Source organism: Artibeus jamaicensis, unplaced genomic scaffold, assembly GCF_021234435.1.
Source record: "Artibeus jamaicensis isolate MK-2021 breed Jamaican fruit bat unplaced genomic scaffold, CSHL_Jam_final contig_320, whole genome shotgun sequence".
Lineage (NCBI taxonomy): Eukaryota > Metazoa > Chordata > Mammalia > Chiroptera > Phyllostomidae > Artibeus > Artibeus jamaicensis.
In genome coordinates, this window is record NW_026521753.1 from 2,464,635 (window position 1) to 2,482,697 (window position 18,063).

The 18,063-nt window shown below is 42.5% G+C and overlaps 1 pseudogene; it reads left to right on the top strand.

Annotated features, from left to right (window-relative positions):
* The first annotated feature begins 3,362 nt into the window (after positions 1–3,362).
* On the top strand, positions 3,363–4,220 carry LOC128627127 (60S ribosomal protein L6-like; annotated as a pseudogene).
* Positions 4,221–18,063: the final 13,843 nt, after the last annotated feature.

Genomic DNA, 18,063 nt, shown 5'->3' on the forward strand with positions numbered 1-18,063 from the left:
CCCAGTGGTAAAAGGCTGTGGGGTTTGTCTCTGCTTCGGAGAGATGAAACTGGCTGGAGACAAAGCCACTATTTGTTTCTGGGGTTTTTTTCCATTTTCTTTTTTAATTCTTAAAGGGGCCAGAGCATAGATTTTGTGTTCATAACCACTCAACATGGGCTGAAACAAAGGAAGAGCAGTGCAAATTAGAGTTATACAAAAAAGGATTTGGAATAAGAGACACTGGAGGAGACATGGGGAAGCAACCATGGGGTTTTTAATGCCAGGATATACCTGGATTCTACAGCAACCATATTTCTTGAGAAGAGTAAGCCTCTCCAAGGGAAAAAGCAATTACCTTACTTACCCTGTGAGATACTGCTTCTCCCAACTTCTGGAATCCTGCTTGCCCCACCCTGCATCTTTATTCTGTTTCTTTAGTTTAGTCTAAGAAACAGAATAAAGTGAAGAACTTGTTTTGTCTAATTTTTTCTTATTTTATTTTTTTCTTTGTTCTCTCCCAAATGGCATCTTAACTTCTGCAGAGGTGACAGCAATATATACAGATTCAGGGGGTGTCTGAGGTGGGCTATAGGGTTCAGCCATACCATAAACTTTCCTGGGAAACAGACTGGCACTTCCCATTCACAAAAATAATGGAAATACCCACCTACTTTGCAGCAGACAGAAAATCCGTGCTCTGGAGACTCTACTGATTTGCCTATGAAGAGACCTGCCCTGCTGAGTAGAGGGAAAAAATCTCGGACAGACTCAGACTGGCTCAGGGGCAGGGGTACACACCCACCATCTTCCCTGAAGTCTGAAAGGACCTTGAAATAGAAGATCCAGGAGTTCTCTCTTTAAATTTTGCCAGAAGCCCTCTTAGAAACAGTAAGTTTTGTTAGTGTAAAACTGACAGCACACTAGCAGATATACAAGCAGAAGTGGATGCTGCAGTGACTGGTCATTTGCTGACACACCCCAGGATTCAGTGCTGATAAAACACAGATTTGTAGAGCACCTGGGTCCATCTTGGGAACAGCTAAACCAAGAGGAATCACCCATGAACTGTGGATTGCTTGTGCTTCAAACAGTCTGCCAAGAGCTAGACAACACCTGACATTGGCGTACACCAGGTTCACACAAGTTCAGAGCCATATCCAAAGATAAATCCCAGTAGGATGCCCTCCCTTACCCCAAGTCCACAAGAAGCCTTCTCAGAAACATTCAGGTCTGCAACCACTCTAACACTGCCCACAAGCCAGCAGAAGATCCTGAGGTGACCTGGGATGTCTCCTGACCATATAAGAGCTATATCCAAAGGGATAACACAAGAGTCAAGCTGAACTAATCACTGAACTCTGTTGAGATGAATTCCACTTTCCCCTTTCTCATTATTTTCCTTCTTCATTGCCGTTTTATTTTCATTTTTATTACATTTATTTTTCTATTTTTTTCACTAATATTTCTTATTTTACTCTTACCATTGATTATACCATTGTTTCCTTCTTCTTTCCTTTCCTTTTTTTATTTTTATTTTATTGATTATGCCATTACAGTTGTTCTAGTCCCCCCTTCATTCCCCTCCCCCCTGCATCCCTCACCCCTACCATTCCCCCTCAAGTTCTTTAGATTCTATATTTCCCATACTATTCTTGGCCCCCCATCTATTTTCTATCTACCATCTATGCTACTTATTTTCTGTACCTTCTGCCCCCTTCTCCTCCCACTCCCCTGTTGCTAACCCTCCATGAGATCTTCATTTCTATGTTTCCACTTCTGATCTAGCTGTCCTTTTAGTTTGATTTTGTTTTAGATGTGGTTGTTAATAACTGTGAGTTTGCTGTCCTTTCACTGTTCGTATTTTTATCTTCTTTTTCTTAGATAAGTCCATTTAACATTTCATATAATAAGGGCTTGGTGATGATGAACTCCTTGAATTTGATCTTATCTGAGAAGCACTTTATCTATCCTTCCATTCTAAATGAAAGTTTTGCTGGATAGAGCAATCCTGGATGTAGGTCTTTAGATTTCATGACTTGGAATACCTCTTTCCAGCCCCTTCTTGCCTGTAAGGTCTCTTTTGAGAAATCAGCTGACAGTCTGATGGGAACTCCTTTGTAGGTGACAGTCCCCTTAGCTCTTGCTGCTTCTAGGATTCTCTCCTTCATTTTAATATTAGGTAATGTAATTCTGATGTGCCTTGGTGTGTTTCTTCTTGGGCCCAACTTCTTTGGGACTCTCTGAGCTTCCTGGATTTCCTGGAAGTCTATTTCCTTTGCCAGATTGGGGAAATTTTCTTTTATTATTTATTCAAATAAGTTTTCCACTGTTGGCTGTTCCTTTCCCCCTTCTGGTACCCCTATAATTTGGATGTTGGAGTGTTTAAAGATGTCCTGGAGGTTCCTAAGTCTCTCCTCATTTTTTTTTTAATTCTTGTTTCTTCATATTTTCCTGTTTGGTCATTTTTTCCTTCCTTCTGGTTCACTCCCTTGATTTGAGTCCCAGTTTCCTTTTCATCACTATTGGTTTACTGTGCAATTCCCTTCATTTCAATTAGTTTATCCTTCATATGTTCCTCTAATTTGTGACTAAAACCAACCAGTTCTGTGAGCATCCTGATCACCAGTGTTTTGAACTGTTCCTCTAAAAGTTTTGCTATTTCTTCGTCGCTTAGAGTTATAGGCTTTGGGGCTTTGAGATCTTCTTGAGCCATTTTTGGTCTGTTCACACCCCTTAAGTTGAGGAGTGGAGCCTTAGGGGAGGGGCAGGGCCTCTAGGGCAGGGTCGCTGGGTTGTGATGCTGTATGTGGGGGTGGGGTCAGAGTGGGGAAAAGATGGCCCTCTCTGCTGCCTCCTGCCACTGGGGACCCCTCAGTCTCATCTCACTGCCACTCCCTCACTGGTCTATCTGCGCAGGAATGCACCACCACAGTCAACCCGCCGCCCTGCACCCTCGCAGGATCCATCAGTCGCTCACTGGGTTTCTCACTGGGTCTGCCCTTTGCAACCCCATGCCTGGGATCTGCATGCCTGAGTCCATCTGACTGAGTTTTCCCATGCAATCCCGCTCCACCAGCTGCTGGTTTTGCCCCTCTTACCAGTCAGGCTGAAGCATTCGTTGTTATCAGACTTCCGAAAAGTTCAATTTTCTGTGTTCTGGCTATGTTTTCTGTTGCTAATATTTTGTTTTCTCTAAACTTGGTTGTGTAAGAAAGCACGACGTCCCCACCTATGCCTCCATCTTGGCAGAAGTCCTCCTTTTCTTAATTTTGTTATTGTTTCTCTTTCTTTGTCCCTTTTTCCAGTTTTCCTCTTTTTTTCTTTCCACACTTTATTTTTTTAAATATATTTTATTGACCTTTTTTTTTTCATTTTGAAAGATGGTGAGTGAAAAAACTGAGAAGCCAGATACTAAGGAAAAGAAACCTGAAGCAAAGAAGACTGATGCTGCTGACAAGGTTAAGAAAGGTAACCTCAGGGCCCAGACACCTAAGAAAGGGAAGCTCCACTACAGCCTAGGCCCCACCCTAATTAGAGGAGTAGTCAGGAATTCCCACTTAGCTGTGTATTCCCCAAAGGCCATGTACAAGAGGAAATATTCTACAGCTAAATCGTGGATTGAAAAGAAAAAGGAAAAAGTTATGACTATGAAAGTCACAAAACCAGTTGGTGGTGACAAGAATGATGGTACTCAAGTGGTCAAACTTTGCAAAATGCCTAGATACTATCCTACTGAAGATGTGCCTCAAAAGCTGTTGAGCCATGGCAAGAAAACTCTTAGTCAGCATGTGAGAAAACAGGGCTAGCATCACTCCTGGGACCATTCTAATCATGCTCACTGGGCACCACAGATGCAAGAGAGTGGTTTTCATAAAGCAGCTAAGCAGTGGTTTGCTACATATGATGGAACTTCAGCTCTTAATTGAGTTCCTCTGGAAAGAACACACCAGAAGTTTGTCACTGCCACCTCCAGTAAAATTGCTATCAGTGGTGTGAGAATCCCCAAGCATTTCACTGATGCTTACTTCAAGAAGCTGCACAAGGTTAAACAGCAGAACAGGGAGATATTTGACACTGTGAAGGAGTAATTTAAGGTTACAGAGGAATGCAAGATTGATCACAAAGCTGTGGGCTTACAAATTATGCCAAAAATTAAAGATGTTCCTCAGCTCCAGAGCAACCACCATTCTATGTTTGCTCTCACAAATAGGTTTTATCCTCAAAAAATGAAGTTCTAACTTTTTTTGAAAAACATAAGTAACTGATTTGTTAAAAATAAAATTTATTGATTATGCTATTACAATTCTCCCATATTTTTCTCCCCTCTATTCCCCTTTGCCTTGCACTCCCCAACCTACACTTCCCGTTAGTTCATGCCCATGGGTCATACATATAAGTTCTTTGATTTCTCCATTTACTATACTATTTTTAACATCTTCCTGTCTATTTTGTACCTACCATTTATGCTTCTTATTCCTTATACCTTTTTCCCCATTCTCCTCTCTACTGCTCCCTGCTAGTAACCTTCAATGTGTTATTCATTTCTGTGAATTTGTTTCTGGTGTGGTTGTTTGCTTAGTTTGTTTTTGTAATTCTTAGGTTCAGTTGTTGACAGTGATCAGTTTGTTGTCATTTTACTATTCATATTTTTATCATCTTTTTTTTTCTTAGAAAGTCCCTTTAACATTTCATATAATAAGGACATGTGATGATGATCTCTTTTAAGTTAACCTTATCTGGGAAGCAATGTATCTTCCCTTCCATGCTAAATTATAGTTTTGCTGGATAGAGTAATCATGGATGTAGGTACTTGCCTTTCATGACTTTGAATACTTCTCTCCAGCCCCTTCTTGCCAGCAAGGTTTCTTTGAAGAAATCAGCTGATAGTCTTATGGGAACTCCTTTGTAGGTAATTGTCTCCTTTTCTCTTGCTGCTTGTAAGATTCTTTCTTTATCTTTAAATTAATTGGATAATGTAATTATGATGTGCCTTGGTGTGCTTCCTTGGGTCCAACTTCCTTGGGACTCTCTGAGCTTCCTGGAAATCTATTTTCTTTGCCAGATTTTGTTTCATTGTTTGTTTAAATAAGTTTTCAATTTCTTGCTCTTCCTCATCTCCTTCTGGCATCCATATGATTCAAATGTTTGAGTGTTTAAAGTTTTCCCAGAAGTTCCTCATCCTCTCCTCATTTTTTGAATTTTTATTTCTTCATTATGTTCTGGCTGAATGTTTATTTCTTCCTTCTGCTCCTAATCATTGATTTGAGTGCAGGTTTTCTTCCCTTCACTCTTGGTTCCCTGTATAATTTCTATATTTCACTTTGCCTAGCCTTCACTTTTTCCTCTATTTTGTGACCATACTCAACCATTTCTGTATGCTTCCTGATTATCATTGCTTTGAACTCTGCATCGGATAAGTTGGCTATCTCTTCCTTTCTTAGTTCTGTTTTTGAAATTTTGATCTGTTCTTTCATTTGGGCCATATTTTTTTGTCTTGGCATACCTGTTACTTTGTAAGGGGAAGAGCTTTGGGTATTCACCAGGGTGGGACAACCTACTTTGCTATATTGTGGCTCTCTGTATGTGGACAAAGGGTCTGAGAAGGAACAATGTCACTTGCTTGGTTCTCAGCAGCTTTTAGTAACTGCCCCCACTACCCACAAACAAATTTGGCTCTTCTGATGCAGATTCCAAGATGGTGGATTTGTGCACAATCTTGGAACCTGTGCATTTCTTCAGTGAACTCTCCTGTGAGGCTGGGAGTTTCTCCTGCTGCAGCAACCCTCACATATTTTTACACCCAGAGATATTGAGGTTTTATTTCCCCCCAAGCTGGAACAATGGGTTGTATGGTCTCTCTTGCTTTCCAGTTGTTCCTCCCAGTTTATTCATATTCAAATGTGGAACTTCCCAGTCCAGCAGCTGCCTTCTTCCTCTCCCCAGGCCACCAGCCACCACCTCACCCACTTGGTCCTCTTGCCACCACCTTGCCACACATCCTCTCTGATCCACCGGCCCATCTCTGGCCCTCCCACTAGTCTGAATGAATGTTTCCTTTTTAATTTCTTGATTGTTGGATTTCCACACAGTTCAGTTTCTTTCAGTTCTGGTTATTTTTTTTTTAATTTGTTGTAATTCTTTTGGTTGCATAGGAAAGCAAAGTGTATGTACCTATGCCTCTATATTGACCAGAAGTCCATTTTCTTCTTTAAATTTATTATTTATATCAGTTTTACCTTCTTTGCTCTTTCCATAGTCATTTTGGGTTTTTGGTCTTCTCAATTTTTTCTTTTCTCCTTTCCCTAAAATTCCATTTTTCTTGTCACCATTATTATTCTCTGGTTTTGTTTTTGACTTGCTGTTGTTGAAGCTAAAGTTGCTTGTTTTGATTTCCTTTTTTGTGATATTTGGTTTTGCTCTGCCAGCACCTGTAGAACAGTATACGACATGTGGTGGAGGTTGAACCTTCAATAAGCCAGCTGGAGGGGAGATGCTACTGGTAAATAAACCAACAACACTCAAGACCCACATACAACATAACAGCCCACATAAACCACCCAAAAGGCATTCCTAGAGCATATGGGTTGGGAAATCAAGGAGTCTGCATCAAAGAGTCACATAGAACTGATGTGTGATCGGTTGGAGGGGAAGGGCAAATTGGTTTATGACAGCAGAAGAGTATTTTATAATATTTACAGTAGCAGCTGGTAGAGATGAGATAGGCACTCCCCTGACTATGTAAGTTAACAACTGTAATCTTCAACCCATCTAGCCACTTTTCTGAAAGGGTTGAAGGAAGATAAGGCTCTTATTGGGCAGGGAAGGCTTGTGATTTGGATCCAGAAAAGAGTGTGGTTGAAGGGAGTCAGATTCTGAGGTAAGGTGAGAATAAAGGATAGTAAATAGGTGTAGTATGATAGAGAACAGAGTCAACCACTACAGTATTATAATTCAGGCAACAATGTAGTGGGCTAAGATGGGGGGGTGTTGTGTAGTATTTACAACAGCATTCAACAACTATTATTTATAATAATATTAAATCAACAATCAAATGACAGAGTCTATGATATACCAAGATTAGGGAGTATTGAACTTTCAATAGTTTGCGAACTGTGCAAGGGGTAGTAAAGGACAGTAAATTAGCAATATACTATGATTGGGGGGACAGGGGAAACCTGTAAAGTGATACAATATATCCATCCAAGGTAAAAAAGACTATTCAGAAAGAGGAGGAATACAGAGATACTCTTAAAATAAAAGATGTAAGAATAATTTAAAAATAATGAAAAATTAAAATATGCAGTAACTTGTAGTTTTTCTGTTATAGCAAAGTGAATTTTGTCTCTCTGTCTCTACTATTTGGATGCCCCCTCTTTGAGTTCAACTCTGGTTCCAAGTCTTTTATCTCACTTGGTGGGGAGGAGGTCAAAAAGAAAGAAGGAAAATAAAAGGCAGCAGAAGGGAGGGAAAAATGGTAGCACTGGAAAGAAAGGAAGAAGGAATAAATAAAACAAGAAACAAGAGAGAGGGTAGAAGTACTGAAAGATAAAACAATAATAAAGTTAAAAAATAAAAGATTATTTTAAAAAGAAACAACAACAACAACCGCACCCCCCAGAAAAAAATTCTCTTGTTGGTTTCCAGCTCGTCAAGCCTTTTCTTCTGGTCACACTAGCTGCAGCAAGCAGTCTGAGGGTCGATTAGTGCTGCCTTTCTCCCTTCTCGGTGAACTCAACCAGTGTTCCAAAATCCTCTCCTCAGCGCCCAACTGAGAGCAGACTTTCCCCAGGATTCACAGTCCTGGCCTGGGGTGTTGATGTGCATTCCCGGTCAGGCTTCTCTGGTCCCACCTGCTTGGGCGGGAACCTTTCCCAATGGTATGTGGGAGTGCATGGGTGACTCTTGATTCTCCCAAGCCAGCCACCACAGACTGCACGTGTGATCAGAGCTTTCTGATTTGCTTCTTCATACCCACTCCTCTCTCTGACATTCCAAAGAAACAGATCTCTCTCGGTGTTTTTCAAACTGCTCCCCCACCTGGTTAGGGAGGGAGCTGGTGACTGGCTCTCTCTCAAGGCCCTTGCCAGCCCTTGGCTCCCAGAGACTGAGGCGCTCTCACAGACTAAAGCGGACCAGCCAGGGCCCTGGTGTGGCCTGGGCCCTGGAAAAGCCCAGCACAGGGCCTGTGGCCTCCGCACTGTTCCCTTGAAGCTTATTGACCTGCAGCTTTCTCTTTTCATGGTCTGGTCATTCAGAGTCTGCTCCAATTTCTGGAGTCCTACCTTCCTATTGTTACCGAACAAGAGGAGGAGGTCCGAGGGAGGGGCAATACAATATTTGGCCCACCTAGGGATGCCCAAAACTGCTGTACAACAGGGGCCCCTCCCGACAACCAAAATACTAAAATCTACTGGGCCCTTCTGTCCGCCGCCAATTGGAAACACATCTCTTAATGCCAGAGATTTGTGAAAAGGAAACAAAATGTTTATTTAATGCTATTCAGGCCTAATGCCACCACTAAAAATATCAAAGTCCTTTAGGTTATACACCTACACCCACACAGCGCTCCCTTCCCTCTTGTCCCAACTCCGGGTACCGTAAATCAGGAAAAGAGCACACGTCTGTGTTGCAGGCCGCTGGCACCGTCAGCTGTGTCACTGTGCAGGCAGGATCTCGAGTTAATCCAAAGTACTGTGGTACCCTCTCATAGTCCACTGGCAAGAGTCCTTTGTACCCAGTTCCAGTCAAAGTCTCTGTTGCTTTTCAGGCCCCGCGGCCAAAGGGGGGCACCCCAAAGCCGCGTGGGCCTCTTCTACCAAAGCTGCAGGAGTCCGCACTCCACCAAAAGCATGTGGCTGTCTTCTTCACCTGGCTGCAGGGATCTCCATTCTGGCAAAGCTGCGTGGTTTTTCCCTTTCACCTGGGAAAGAGGGGGTCCGCACCCTGCCAAAACCACGTGGCTCCCTCTTTCACCTCACCAAGAGGGGGTCCTCACTCTGCTGAAACCGCGTGGCCTCTCTCATCTGCCCAAGCAGGGACCCTTCATGTCCTGGAGCCAGTCTTTTCCAAGCTCCCACACAGCGGCCCTTCCACTCAGGGGCGCAGCCCTTAGTTACATCCTGAGTCCAAGCCCTCCTCACTCAGGAGAGCAGCTCATAGATCCCATCTTGAGTCCCCGCTACTCCCTTCTCCCTTCTGCCTCCTTCTTCCTGGCCCCAAACTTGGCCACAGCTATTTAACATATCTATGAAACCAGTTAAAGGTTATAGATATGTTAAATAACTATTCCTCTAGAGGTTAGCTCCAAAACTGTTGCTATGCAAAATAGCTCTCAATGGCCTGGCTCTATTCATTCCTTTCCCCTGGGGGGGGGGCAGTGAGGACATCTTAATATGTCTCTCCAATATTTCTATACACTTTGAATTCTGGACACCTTTCCAAATCTTTTTTTGGGGGGCCCCCCTTGGCTGCACCCTGTATCACTATATGCTGGGTCCCTGTTGGCTGTCCGCTTCGCTCCTCCACAGACCAGCCCCGTTTTTCTCTGGTGCGTGGGGGGAAACGAAATCTTTTGTCCTACTCCACTGCCATCTCCCCCCACAATCCAAAATTTGAGATTTTAAATACCAAAATAGTGAACTACTAGGAATAACACTGAAGAAATGCCACAACAACCACCATATCAACAACCAATAAACAAAGATTAATAAAGGTGGAGAGAGAACAAAGATACTGTATGAAAGGGAAAAAGAATGTGACATGGCAAATGACAAGAAAAATGGATCTGATAGGAAAAATAAAAAGAGTGAGAAATAAAAACAAGGCATAGAAAAAGAAAATAAATAAAATTTAAAACAAAAATAGGAAGAGGAAAGGCAAAGGAAAAATGGAGTAAAAGAAGGCAGGTGTAAAATATGAGATTTAACATAAACTAAAATAAAAATAGTAAAATAATAGGAACTTGAAGAAAAAGAAAAAAACATTAAAAAGCTATGCAGGGGGAAAAATAACTGAAATACTTAAGAACACTGCAGTGGAATTTGTCTCAGTGATCAGAGTTCTCTTTCTATTATCTGCCCTTGGTAATGTCACATATCTTAATTTTGTCCTAGGCAGCCTGTTCAAGAGTACAAGCAATCCACAGTCTATGGTTTTCTCCTTAAGGACTTGGTTGGTCCCCATTGTTCTGCACTGCTGGGTTTCCATCAGCACAGGCCCAGGAGTGGTTAATCTAAGGTCTGAGAACACTACCAGTGCCACCTCTACCTGCCTCCAGAGGTGGTCTCTGGTACAGTTGGGAGGGTGAAATCCCTGGGTCTTCCCTGGAAGGTGCTGTTCAGTCTTAGGATGGTGAGATTGTTTTCCTGCTCTACTCCCCCCAACCCCCACCACATGTCTTGGTCTGTCCCAGATTATTTCTAATAATGTATAGTTAGTTTCTGATGAATTAGCTGCCCATTTCCTATCAGGTGTCAATCTGTGTAAAAGTGGCAGCTCTTTCCTACTTGGTACTGATGGCAGTTTTGTAAAAGAGCTAAGACAGTGCATGCCCTGAACACCCCTTCTTGTGCATATCTCTAATCTCTCTGCTCAACTGGTTTTAGTTAATAAGGGCCTGAGGAAACAGCTTGCAGTGGCTGAGAGAAGTTCAGAAGGGTTCTTCTGAAGCTTATTCTTTCCCCTGTGAATATGTGCCGAGCAGGCTCAGGAGCCTGGCCTCACTGGCCTGCAGAGCCTGCAGTTCTTTGGGTGGTTTGGGGGCACACCTGCCTGGAGGGGATCTGCCTGACTACAGCAAATCTCAGGTATTTAGCTCCCCAGAAAGTTGGCTGTCTAGTCCCCAGCCCACCATTCTTGGAGGAGACTCAATCCTGAACTCTCTGCTCTGTGCTGGCCCATGCTTGCCAGCTGCACTGCACTGAGACTCACAGCCTCTTCACTGTGCCGCTTTCTGTTCTTCCTGTGCAACTGTACTCAGTGGGAATGAACTGTGCTTTCACCCTGGCTTCTTTGTTAGCAGAGCCACTGTAAACATGCACACACAAATACAGGGTCCCTGCCCAGTATTGCCCCAAATGTCCTTTGTGGCCTCCATACTGCAGCCTTGGTCCCGTTCTCTCTGTGATCCACCTCTCCAAAAAACACAAAGTCTCTCTTAGACAGGGCAGTCCACAGCCTGCCAGTGCCTCTGACAGTTTTAGGAGATAGAGCTTCTCTCTGGATCTCTTCCATTTGGCACTGTAGCTATCAACATGCTGCTCACTGAATTGTGTAGCCTAAGCCTCCCAGACTTGGTATATCCTTCCATGTCTCTCCTGACTAGGGTTGGTGGTTTCTCTTTGTGGGACCAGAGCCCTGCTCAAGGAAGGGAGGGGACCACTAAGCTATATTTTCTGTCTTATATCTCTTCCTTTGCAGGATTCTCACACAGGGCATTTCCCACTCAGCTTATAAAATCTCTTACCAGATGGTACGAAGCATTCTCTGTACTTCTTGGCTTCAAAAATACATATCAGCTGAGATCCCACTGTGGCAGACTTCAGCCAGCAGAGTCCACCTGTTGTGACTGAAAACGAGAATAAATGCACAGGCAACAGCAATCCTGGGAAGAAAAAGGGGACCGCATGGCCACTACCTCAAGAGGAAAACACCTTAACCCTTGCCTAGGCAGGCTTTTGTTGTTTTCCTCAGGTCTTACATCAAAGAAGGATTTATTACCTATTACATAGAATATTATTGTCTACATTTTAGGTATAATCATGGAAATTAAAATAACATGCAGAGGGGAATGGTGATGAGTTGATTAGCCCTGTCCTTGGGAATATTCATACAGGCTTTGAAAATTACCTTGAAGATAGACAATACACATTTGTTGTTTTAAACCAGGGTGATGGAGTTTTAGCAAGAGCAAGCCTTAACAGTCTGTATGCATTTTCTAGGCCTGATTCCCACAGGAAAACTCAGTTTGAAGGTCTGGCTCCTGCCCACCACTTTGCTTCTGTAGGTTTTTTATACAGAGCTGAGTCACATTTGTCAGACTAAAACAAACCGGTCCCCAACATCCCACTGATAGTTCAGTTCAGTTGTTGGAAGATCATCCAAAAATCCATGCTGGGGGTACAAGTAAGTGGACTTAGCATCCACCTACTCAGCTGTCCTCTTCTAATCTGTTTTTATTAATTTTATAGAAAGAGGGAGGGAGGGAAAAGAGAAAGAAAGAGACAGTGATGTGAGAGAAAAACATCAGTTATTTGGCCCCACATGCATGTGTCCCAACTCAGGGCCAAAGACACAACCCAGGTATGTGTCTTGATTGGAAATTGAACTTGCAGCCTTTTGGTACAAAGGATGATGCTAAAACAAAGTGAGCCTATACTGGAAATAATATTTGTACAATAATTTTCACACCATTATTCACAATAGCACATCATTTGATGCATAAAGAGACACAGAACTAGAATGTGGAGATAGAGGATGTTTATGGAATAGAACATGAAAGATCAAAGGATTAAAATTATAAAAGAGAAATTAATAAATATGTACAACAGAGCCAGAGTCTACCATCATCCACCTAAGAGAATTTCCAGTTTAAAAATGAAAAGAGTGAAAGACCAAAGAAATAATAACAATTTTTCCAAAACCAATGGCAATTGGCTTCACTCAATTATTCAAATGCAGAAATTCTCACAATTGAAAGGGTGTAAATCCAGTTACATACTATTATTTATGAGAAATGTTCCAGGTATAAAATGACAATAGTAAGTTTAAATCCATTTTAGTCATTTTCTACCATGTGTATACAATTAAAATTCATGTGTGTGTGTTTTAAGTCAAGAAAAAAGTATATTTATTATTAAAGACAAATAAGGTGGAAGAGAAGATGGCAGGGGAATAGGACAAAAGATTCTGCTTCCCTCCACACATGGGAGAAAAACTGGGCTGATCTGCGGAAAAACACAGCAAATAGCAAACAGTGATCCAGCATATAGGAAAATAAGACTCCAGAAATTGTAGCGGACACTGAAGAACCAGACTGTGAGGAGAGGGCTGCAGGTCAATAAGGTCCAAGAAGCCAGCGCAGAGTCCGCAGCCTGAGGCTGCCACTTCTGCCAGGTCTCTCCAGGGCCCAGGCTGGGTCTGCCTCAAACTCTTTGGCAGCTGAGGGCTAAGAGCAACGTCCTTGGGAGAGAGGAGGGTCATCAGCTCCCTCCCTACCTGGTCGGGTGCAGTTTGAAAAATGCCAGGAGAGATCTGTTTGCTTAAAGTGTCAGAGAGAGGAATGGGCACAAGGAAGCAAACAAGGGGCCCTTGATCACTCATGGAGTCTGTGGTCAACTGCTTGGGAGAATTGAGAGTCGCCCTTGTGTTCCCCCCTGTAGCACTGGGAAAGGTTCGAGCCCAAGCCTATGGGACCAGGGAACCCTGGCCAGGAGCACACACCTGCACCCCAGACAACCACAGTGACTCCCAGGGAAAGACTGCTCTTGTTACTGAACAAGAGGTCCGAGGGAGGGGCAATACAATATTTGGCCCACCTAGGGATGCCAAAAACTGCCACAACAGGGGCCCCTCCCAAGGACAAAATACTAATATCTACTGGGCTCTTCTGTCCGCCGCCAATTGGAAAGACATCTCTCAATGCCAGAGATTTGCAAAAAGGAAACAAAATGTTTATTTAATGCTATTCAGGCCTAATGCCTGCACTAAAATATCAAAGTCTTTAGGTTGTACACCTACACCCACACAGCGCTCCCTTCTCCCACTGTCCTAACTCTGGGTACCGTAAATCAGGAAAATAGCACACGTCTGTGTTTCAGGCCGCTGGTATCGTCAGCTGTGTCACTGCAGGATCTCGAGTTAATCCAAAGTACCGTGGTACCCTGTCACAGTCCACTGGCAAGAGTCCTTTGTACCCAGTTCCAGTCAAAGTCTCTCCTGCTTTCCAGGCCATGCGGCCAAACCGGGCACCCCAAAGCCACGTGGGCCTCTTCTACCAAAGCTGCAGGGGTCTGCACTCCACCAAAAGCATGTGGCTTTCTTCACCTGGCTGCAGGGATCTCCATTCTGGTAAAGCTGCATGGTTTTTTCCCTTTCACCTGGGAAAGAGGGGGTCCGCACCCTGCCAAAACCACATGGCTCCCTCTTTCACCTCACCAAGAGGGGATCTTCACTCTGCTGAAACCGCGTGGCTCTCTCCCTCAATGGCTGCTGTGTCTGGCTTTTAAATCCTCGCACCCATCTTTCTCTGTACCCCTATTTCCGACTCCTCCCAAGATCAGTTACACCTGCCAGTATTTCTGTATTAATACAAGTTTACTGGGCTGCCATCATTAGTCTGGGCAGTAATCATCCCATGTCCTCGAGCCAATCTTCTCCAAGCCCCTATGCAGGCGCTGTAACTTGGGGGACCTGCCCCCAGTTACATCTTGGGGGAAGTGACTTCATCCCCCTAGCTCCAAGCCGGGCCACAGCCATTTAACATATCCAAGTGACCGCCAAAGTCTATAGATATGTTAAAAGACAATGCCATGGATTAGCTGCAAGGCTGTGGCTGTACAAAACAGCCCTGCATGTTCCTGCTCCATTTGTCCCTTCCCCCCAACTCACACCTGTGGGAGGGGGAGGCGTGAGGACATCTTATATGTCTCTCCAATACTTCTATACACTTTGAATTCTGGACACCATTCCAAATCTCCCCCGCCCCCCACCGGCTGCACCCTGTATCACTCTCAGTGGGGCCCTGAAGAGAGGCGCTGGTCTGGATCTTGGGAGAGCTCTTCTGAGACCAGCTGAGTACATTGAGAAGGGAGAAAGGTCGCACCAATCGCCCTCAGACTTCAGACTACTGAAGCCAGTGAGACTAGCTGGAAACCGAGAAGAGGGTTTTTATTTTGTGGTTATTGTTGTTTTTAATATATTTTTAAATTTTTTAACTGTATTACTGTTTTATCTTTCAATAATTTTAACCTCTCTCTCTTTTTGTTTTATTCCTTCTTCCTTTCTTTCCAAACTTACCGCTTTTTCCTACCTTCTGCTGCCTTCCCCCCCCCCCACAAGTGAGACAAAAAATTGGAACTGCAAAAAGACCAGATTTGGGCACAAAGAGGGGGCATCCCAACAGTAGAGATAAAGAGACAAACTTTACTTTGCTATAGAAAAAAAAACTACAAGTTACTACATTTTTGTATTATTTTTTTATTATTCTTACATCTTTTATTTTAATAGTATTGTTACAGAAAACAACTCAGCTGCTTTTGGGCGTACAGAGTGGAAGCTTATTTTCATGAACGTGGACTCAGAGGAGTCAGTCTCCAAATTCTTGGCCCCGAACAAAGGGTTCTTGGGGTTTATATAGTCTACAGGGTCTTTCTGTCTATGTGGCAAAGCAGGATACAGAAGCGGAATGCAGAAGTTAGTTCTGGCTACAGGGCTCCCTATTTCTACGTGGCAGAAGCAGAGTACAAAGGCCAAATGCAGAAGTTAGTTCTGACTGTGGGGGGTGCTAATCTTAGTCCTTGAAAACATCCTGTTGTTTGCTTTTTCCCAAACAGCCTTATAGCTCTTCCCAGGGTGCTTGGGGTTTGGGTGAACAAAATGTTTTTCAGAGTTTCCCCCATCAGTATCTTTGTATTCATCCTCTTTCTGTATAGTCTCCTTTACCTTGGTGGAATATATTGTATCATTTGACAGGTTTCCACTGTCTCCTCATTCACAGTCTATTGCTAATTTACTGTCCTTTACTACCCCTTGCTTCATTAGCACACTATTGAACTTCCAATACTCCCAACTCTTGGTATCTCCTAGATTCTGTCATATGATCATTGCACTAATATTATTGTAAATAATACATGTTACATACTATTGTAAATACTACACAACATCCCCCCCCAGATCTTAGCCCACTTGATTGGTGCCTGAACTATAATACTGTAGTGGTTAACTCTATTCTCTCACACACTACACCTTTTTACCATCCTTAATTCTCACCTTACCTAAGACTCTGACCTTCCTCAAACTCACTGCTTTCTAGATCCAACTCATAAACCTTCCCTCCTGAACAAGACCCTTATCTTCTTTCTATCCTTTCTAAAAAGTGGCTAATTGGGTTGAAGATTACTGTTATCACTATACACACCCAAAGAATCTCCTACCTGTTCTCTACTGGCTGCTACGGTAAATATCATAGAATACTCTCCTGCTGTCATAAACCATTTTGCCTTCCCCTTCAACTCATCAAAACAAAAATTAGGTGGAAGTGGTGAACATCACAATAGCCAATGGAAAAGGAAACCCAACAACAAAGGAACCACCAACTGACAATAACAGAAGAAGGTGAAGAAGAAAGTGGAAACCACAAAAACCTCAATCAAAGACCTATCTGGAAATACGACTAAATAGTGGAGAAACTACCCATGGCAAAACTGAACAAGAGCAATAGAGAATTTTCAAAACCCTTTACACACAGGAGAATGAGCTTCAATGCAACCCTCCCTCACCAGCACAAAAAATTAAAATGTGTAGTGGACAGAGGGACCATCAGTTCACCATCTGGTGGGAAGGACCCACAAAAGAGAGACCAAAAAAAAAAAAAAAAAAGCCAAAACCAAAAGAAAAACTCAGAGCCAACATAAAAGTCAGACCAAGACCAGTGAGCTGGGAAAATCAAGGGTACTATATTACTGAATCTCAAAGGTATTCTAACACAGATGTTCACACCATAAACCCAGGAAGCCAGAACAAATCAATTTAAGAATATGATGCTAACAAGAAGAGTCTCAAAAACAATAGGAAGACAAACAAACAATCCTCAAATATAAGGAAACAAGGAAGCCTCAGAAAGAATATTAGATGAAAATGAAGAATAGAGGCAAGTCAGCTATCAGATATTGAATTCAAAGCACTGGTTATCAGGAAGTTCAAAGACTTCACAATGAGCTACCACAAACTACAGGGGAACTAAAATGAACTCACTGCAAACTATATCACCATGAAAAAGAAAATAGAAACTATGAGAAAGGGCCAAAAAGTGAAGAATACAATTGCGGAACTGAAGAATACAGTGGAAGGAATCAAAAGCTGGACTGATGAAGGAGAAGATCGGATCAACAAGTTGGAGGACAAAGTAGGAAATAACTCACAGAAAAAGCCAGAAAAACAAAAAAGAGGCTCAGAAAGAATGAAGACGGATTAAGAGAAATGCAAGACAATATGGAACATAATAATATCTGAATAATAGGGATACCAGAAGGAGAAGAAGAAGAGGAAGGGATAGAAAATCTATTTGAAAAAGTAATGATTGAAAACTTACCTACTTTGATGAGAGAAAAAGTTACACAAATCAAGGAAACACAGAGAGTCCCAAAGAAGAAGAACCCAAAGAGGCCCATTTAAAGACACATCATTATTAAAATGGCAAAATTCCAAGACAAAGAGAGAATCTTAAAAGCAGCAAGGGAAAGAAAAGAAATAACATACAAGGGAGCCCAAATAAGATTAGCTGCTGACTTCTCAATGGAAATGCTCCAAGCAAGAAGAGAATGGCAAGAAATATTCCAAGTAATGAGAACCAGAGGCCTACAACCAATGTTACCTTACCCAGCAATGCTCTCCCTCAAGATTGAAGGTCCAATAAAGAGCTTCCAAGACAAAATAACACACCTGCAACAAACAAGCTCTGCAAGAAATACTAAAAGGACTGCTTTAAGGAAAGGAAAGAAAGAGACAAAGAGAAACACACTTATAAAAATGACAATGAATAAACACCTATTAATAACATTAAACATAAATGAATTAAATGCTCCAATCAAAAGACATAGACTAGCTGAATAGTTAAGAAAGCATGACGAACACATATTCTGCCTACAAGAAACGCACCTAAGGACAAAAGACACACATAGACTAAAATTAAGCAGCTGGAAACAAATTTTCCAAGCAAACCGCCAGGAAAAAAAGCTGGGGTAGCAATACTCATATCACAGAAAATAGTCTTCAAAAAGAGAGCCATGAAAAAAGACCCAGAAGGTCACTTCATAATACTCAAGGGAAGAATACACCAAGAAGAATTAACATTGTAAATATATA